Raw genomic sequence first — 7274 nt, 5'->3', positions numbered from 1 at the left:
ACCAAACCAACATTTGTTATTGAAGTAGCAGTCCTGGGTGTGCATTCTGACGAAGACAACAAAAGGTAATCAAACTTTTATAATAGTAAATATGATTATGGTGAGTGCTAAACTTGCCGGGTGTCTAAATAGCGAGCCCGTGATGCCTGGGCTAAGTACTTAGAATATTGCAAAATGTGCTTTCACCAAAAAGCTATTTTAAAATCGGACATATCGAGTGCATAGAGGAGGTCTGTATCTATAATTCTTAAAATAATTGTTATGCTTTTTGTGAACGTTTATCGTGAGTAATTTAGTAAAATGTTAGCGAATTCCCCGGAAGTTTGCGGGGGGTATGCTAGTTCTGAACGTCACATGCTAATGTAAAAAGCTGGTTTTTTATATAAATATGAACTTGATTGAACAAAACATGCATGTATTGTATAACATAATGTCCTAGGGTTGTCATCTGATGAAGATCATCAAAGGTGAGTGCTGCATTTAGCTGTCTTCTGGGTTTTGGTGACATTATATGCTGGCTTGAAAAATGGGTGTCTGATTATTTCTGGCTTGGTACTCTGCTGACATAATCTAATGTTTTGCTTTCGTTGTAAAGCCTTTTTGAAATCGGACAGTGTGGTTAGATTAACGAGAGTCTTGTCTTTAAATAGCTGTAAAATAGTCATATGTTTGAGAAATTGAAGTAATAGGATTTTTAAGGTTTTGAAAATCGCGCCACAGGCTGGCAGTGGCTGTTACGTGGGACGCAAGCGTCCCACCTAGCCCATAGAGGTTAATCATCTAATTGGACTGTATTCTATCTACGTCCATGGTCTTTGCAAAATGACCCTATCATGGCATTGTCTAATGACATATTTAGGGCTTTCCTAATTTGCGGGGTGGCGCTTAGGGTACTATCCTAAGTTGACAACTATATGATAAGTCTACAGCTGTAAGGCACTAGTTTTGGGCAGTCTACAGGATGACCTATGGACTTCTGGTTAGAAAACTGGTGAGTGCTGTAGAGTCAAAGGCCTAGAAGTAAATGTTCAACTTTACTAAGGCTGGTATATTGCTTGGGCCCTTAAGTGATCCTAGCATAAATCCTAATTGGATGTTCCGTTGTGCATGTGCGTTTATGCTTACACAATCGCGCATGTCAAGGGAAGAAAACCAAGTATCCTGGCAGATTACAATTTGTTCAGAATGAGTCTGACGTAGTCAGGTAATTTCCAGGTCAATGCCTGGAGGTCAGTCAGAATTGGTGTCAAGGGAGTCTGTAGTAGTTTTCTACAAGTCACGGTGTCTTCCACTATTGTAGTGGCGGTAGGTATGAAGTCTATTTCATAGCTATGTTATCCACGGAGAAGCTAACCTCTCGACGGAAGTACTCTAAGTATTAGACCAGTCGTACGTGGTGTGATCATGGTTCATGACTTCTAATAACTTTTCTCCTGAATGGAGGGTTCTATTTATTAGTGGCATGTGTTAACCATTGGAAGAGTGCAATGGTGATTCCCTTCCCCGTGTTGCACTCTGAGTGACTCCTATGTCGCTATTATCAATAGCAATTTAACTTGTGAGGTTACTAATCCTCTTACTGAGTGTTGCTGGACTGACTGTGGTATTGGTACTGGTATTCAAGGGGTCCAGTTGTCCCGATTTATTCTGAAATATTATCTACCGGAACACATGATTGGAGCATATTACTAGTTGTATTGTAGTTGAACCTACACATGGCAAGGAATGATTATTGTTGCCATTTGTTTTGGAGGTGGCCAAGTCCATTGGACTTCCTTTACGACCAGTGTGGTACACCTCAGTACTATCTTAGATGTCTTCTAAGATAATCCCCATCTAGGGGCCTGTCTGCTCCTCACTGTTCTCATAGGGGAGTTTACAACTAGATTTGATTTATGCTCTGGCGGCCTCGTACGGTGTTGTCCGTAGTCTCGACCCCCCCACCGGCCTCGATGAGGCTCATCATGGGTCTGGGCTACTATTCCCCCCCTTTGTGTCTCGGGACCCCCCCACCAGCGGGTGGTGTTGGTGTCCGAGGCGCAAACGAAAAGGTCGGACCCTATGTACGAGTTGTCCGTGGCCGCGTTATTATGAGAATGGCTGTAACCTTTCAACCAAATCTCCTGGTGTTTGTGCTTCAACACCCTCAGTGGCTGTCGAGGTCTGTCAGTCACCACCGCGTCCGCGTGTGGCAACCTCTTCAGAACCAGCAAACTGAGACGAGGATATCGGTCTGTGATATCGCAAAGTGTTTCACCAGTGGGAGTCATCGGGTCAGTTGCTGGACTGACGCCCTTAGTGTCATTGTAAGGGGTGACAGTCCCCAACAAAGCAGAAGGTGTATCATCGGAAGCAGAGTGTACTCTGCGCATCAATGTTTTTCTTGCTGAGACGGCCGCAGTGCTTGCGGAAGTGTCCGAAGAGCAAGAGAAGTTCATCTCAACTACCGTATTGCACAACTGCAAGGAGGAGGGAAGTTGCTCATTCACAGAGACAGCTGGCTCGAAATCATGAAAAGAATGGTCAATCAGATTGGCTGATGGAATGTGTCGAGATATCGTAATATCTCCTTGGATCAGATTCTGCACCAAGAGGTTTCTAAACGTCTTTTCCCAAAGGGGTGCTTTCGACAGATACCCCTTGTGAATGACTGCATTGCAGCTAGCGTTAGGGGAAGACAGTGTGGTCAGTGGAGAAGGCACTGTGGCCTGTGACCATACCTGGTTGGTTTTCCAATCCATCAATGGGAGTAACCGATCCATCAAGTCTGCTCCAAGTAGCAGGGTTACAGTTTCGAGGCTGGTAACATACACAGGGTGAACAAGCGATACGTCCTGGAAGTGTAGTTTCAGCATGACTCTCAATGTGAGAGGCGAGGTAGTCTGAGTGACCCCTCGAAGTGTAGTGTCGCATCGTTCCACTTTTAACCAACGTTTAGTTGGCTTCAAAGCCCTTTTGAGATCATCAAACAATGTTTGAGAGATGAGTGATATTGTCGCACCCGAATCAATTAGCGCATGACAAGTTAAGCAGTCCTCCAGGACTGTTTCCAGGTATGGCCGTTTAGATTCGTGGTTAGTGGACATATTCCCCACAAAGTGGAGTGGTCGTTGGCAACGACGTGATGTGCCATTTCTGTTCAAGGTGGAAGCAGATTGACTTTTCCGATTTTGAGTGGGCTTGGCTTTAACGAAGCGTTTGACCTTTTTCTTCGCAACTTTTGTATCAGAGTCTACAGACAAAGCCCGGGGGCTTGTTTCTTGATCAAGCGGGCCCTGGATAGGGTCTTGAATGAGAGCGGGAGAAATTTGAACTTTAAAGTCCTTGTTATGGGTGTTAATTTCTGCGGACCTGGTGTCCGGTAATTCCCCGTCTAGTCCTTGTGACTTATCTTTTACCCTTTTCTCAAATTGTTCTCGCTTTAGTTCTTCCCGTAGTGGGACTTCTGGAGAACATTGGTCTACGTTTTGATCGTGCTTCAACCCTTTGTTACCCTTGTGCTCTGACACTTTTTGTGGGTTGGGTGCAGGAACGTAGCGAACGGGTCGTTTGTAGCGGTAGTCATGTTGATGGCTACGTACTTTACAGTTATTTCGACCGCGGGTTATTGGAATCATGGTTTCGAGGTAGAAACTGTTGTGGTGCGTCATCTCTCGACGCTCCAATACCTGATAATGCACCCTCTAACTGGAGTGAGTGCTCCTGGTTAAACTTCAAAACCGAGTGGTCAGGGCTCTTAGCGTTGTGAACTTTTGATGCCTCAAAAGCTGTGCTTGCAAGCTCTCTGAGTTGTAAGATAGGCAAGCCAACGTGGGCTGCAGGGCCCAAGTAGGTAATGAAGGTGGGATACATGTTCGACAGAAACATTTGTTTGAATGGTAACAGCTCTTCCATTCCTGTTTCCGTGAGTAGGCCAAAGTAAGCTGAACGAAGCCTATGATAGAAAGCTTGTGGGTGTTCGTTCCGAGCTTGTTTGACGGTGTTAGCCAGTGAGCTATCGTGTTTGCGAGTCGCAGAACCACTGAATTCTAATATCAAAGCTGTGGCAAGTTTAGCGTAGTCATTTAGCACGTGTTGCTGTTGTAGGCGAATGAACCTCGTCACGTGTCTATTCGACGTTCGCTTCAACAGGTAAACCCTGTCAGAACCCGTAGCATTCGGGTAGCCACCCAACGCGTCCTCTATGTCAGCTAGGAACGTCTCAGTATCGTTTGGCTGACCTGGAACGGGGTCAAAGGTGGGGAAATTCTTGACGAGTTTGTCAAGGTATTCCGCGCAAAGCGGGCGGAGAGGGTTGGCTTCATCCTGTGGAGAAATTGAGGCCGACAGGCCAAGAGGAGAAGCCAAGCTTTGGCTTTGTTGGCCAAGAGGCTCCATATTACTCAGTGCCGAATGGCCAAGAGGAGAAGACTGAGGGACACATGATGGAGGCAATGTCTGAAACCTATCGTCTTCACTCTTTTGAGTACCGGACTCCGGTTGCTTGGATGGGTAGTCATGCTGTAGAGCGTGACCATTCTGGACTTCCTCCAGATGGTACCTAAGGGTGGTCTTCTGCTGCATTGCAGAGTCCACTTGAGCGCTTAAAGTACCAATTTTGGACACGTGAGTGTCACACCTGCTCCTTTCGGTCTCAAACTTATCTGTCATGGTTTGCAGATAGAGGTCTCGAGTACGGAGCGAGACATTCAGTGATGAGATTTCCTCTGCTTGCTTAGAAATCAATATTTCCATCCTCATCACCTGAGTTCTCTCATCATTCATTTGGTCAGCGACTTCAATAAGTTCTGCTGATTTGTCATCCAACTTAGTCATTGTGTTCATCAACTGATCGTCTTTGGTCTGCAGAATTTGGAGTAGAACATTGTTACCTTGAGTAACGTTCAACAAAACTGCCTGCATGTTATCAAATTGTGCGCTCCTGTTTATAGATAACTCAACAGATTTATCTAGTTTGGCTTGGACTACCTCGTATTTAGTTTTGGCTAAATCGAGTTGTTCCTGCAGATGACGATTTTGTTGGAGAGTTTGTGCTCGTTCCTCGTCATAAGTATTTGCAATTACTTTTAATTGTTCCGATTTCAAACGCAGTTCCTCGACTAGCAGAATGTTTTCATTTCCTGCTTTTGTCAATAGTTGCTCAGTTCTCTCCACCTGTGCCCTCATGTTAGCCATGTCTTGCACGTGCTTCAGCTGTGCACTGTGGTATTGGACCGATGCCAACCTTTGATGGCGATACATAAGTGCTAAAGTGGAGAGAACAGTCACAAAGCCTGTATTTGATGGTTGATTTTGGAGAGCGTTCGCAATTTCGGCTGTTGTTTTTCTAATGGCATAATTAGGGTTGGTATCACTGCTGAGGTCAGAGATCAATCCTTTTATGGGTGGAGGTTCACTAATTAGCGGAGGAGTGGTGACCACCTCCTTTGGTAGCTTGCACATTATTAGAAAAATTTAGAGGAAAAATGTTCCTATTTTTTTTTCAATGCTTGGGTTTGGAATTCATTGGAAGCTGCAAAGACAAGTTTAATCTATTTATAGATGTTGACGAACCATCAGTACTGTACCAGTAATGTGGAAGTTGGACGTGAATGAATTTGCAAAAAGCAAATTGAATTAATTAATCAATGCCAATGATTAATCCTACCTGGGTAGGCTATCTGGGTATTAAACTTGAATTAACCTGAGGTGTTGGTTAATATGGGAAGTTTAAAAGTGTCTCATTTGATTGCAAGAACATTAACCTCTATGGGCAAGGCGGGACGAATTCGTCCCACCTACGTAACAGCCACCTGAATTCAGTGGCGCGATTTTTGAATCGTTTGAAATACTATTACTTCAATTTCTCAAACATATGACTATTTTACAGCTATTTAAAGACAAGACTCTCCTTAATCTAACCACACTGTCCGATTTCAAAAAGGCTTTACAACGAAAGCAAAACATTAGATTATGTCAGGAGAGTGCCCAGCCAGAAATAATCAGACACCCATTTTTCAAGCTAGCATATAATGTCACAAAAACCCAAACCACAGCTAAATGCAGCGCTAACCTTTTATGATCTTCATCAGATGACACACCTAGGACATTATGTTATACAATACATGCATGTCTGTTCAATCAAGTTCACATTTATATCAAAAAACAGCTTTTTACATTAGCATGTGACGTTCAGAAAAAGCATACCCCCCGCAAACTTCCGGGGAATTTACTAACAGTTTGCTAAATTACTCACGATAAACGTTCACAAAAAGCATAACAATTATTTTAAGAATTATAGATACATTACTCCTCTATGCACTCGATATGTCCGATTTTAAAATAGCTTTTCGGATGAAGCACATTTTGCAATATTCTAAGTACATAGCCCAGCCATCACGGCTAGCTATTTAGACACCTGGCAAGATTAGCCTTCACCAAAATCCTATTTCCTATAAGAAAAATGTTCTTACCTTTCCTGTTCTTCGTCAGAATGCACTCCCAGGACTTCTACTTCAATAACAAATGTAGGTTTGGTCCCAAATAATCCATCGTTATATCCAAATATCCTCTGTTTTGTTCGTGCGTTCTAGACACTATACGAATGGTAAATAACGGTCGTGCGCATGGCGCATGGCGTGACAAAAAATGTCTAAATATTCCATTACCGTACTTCGAAGCATGTCAACCGCTGTTTAAAACCAATTTTTATGCCATTTATCTCGTAGAAAAGCGATAATATTCCGACCGGGAATCTGCAATAAGCTAAACAGCCGAATGAAATTTCTCCACGGGGGCGAATCGTGCACGCGCCTCATTCAATGGTCCTCTGATCGGCCACTTGGATAAGGCGATAATCTGTTTCAGTCAGAGGCTGCCTCGTCATCGTTCAGGTTTTTCCCGGGTTCTGAGAGCCTATTGGAGCCCTGGGAATTGTCACGTTACAGCTAAGATCCTTACTCTTCAATAAACAGATGCAAGACGCACGACTCCTTGTCAGACAGGCCACTTCCTGCATGAAACCTTGTCAGGTTTTTGCCTGCCATAGGAGTTCTGTTATACTCACAGACACCATTCAAACAGTTTTAGAAACTTTAGGGTGTTTTCTATCCAAACCTGAACAATAATATGCATATTCTAGCTTCTGAGTTGGTGTAGGAGGCAGTTAAAAATGGGAACATATTTTTTCCAAAATTCTCAATACTGCCCCCTAGCCCAAACAGGTTAAGGTATGTTCAACAATTTAACTTATTAAATTGAATGAGATGATAATCCATACAATCTCCATTGATTGG

The sequence above is a fragment of the Salmo salar genome, unplaced genomic scaffold (assembly GCF_965601325.2).
Source record: "Salmo salar unplaced genomic scaffold, fSalSal1 ptg000358l, whole genome shotgun sequence".
NCBI lineage: Eukaryota > Metazoa > Chordata > Actinopteri > Salmoniformes > Salmonidae > Salmo > Salmo salar.
This window is presented reverse-complemented; position numbering follows the sequence as displayed.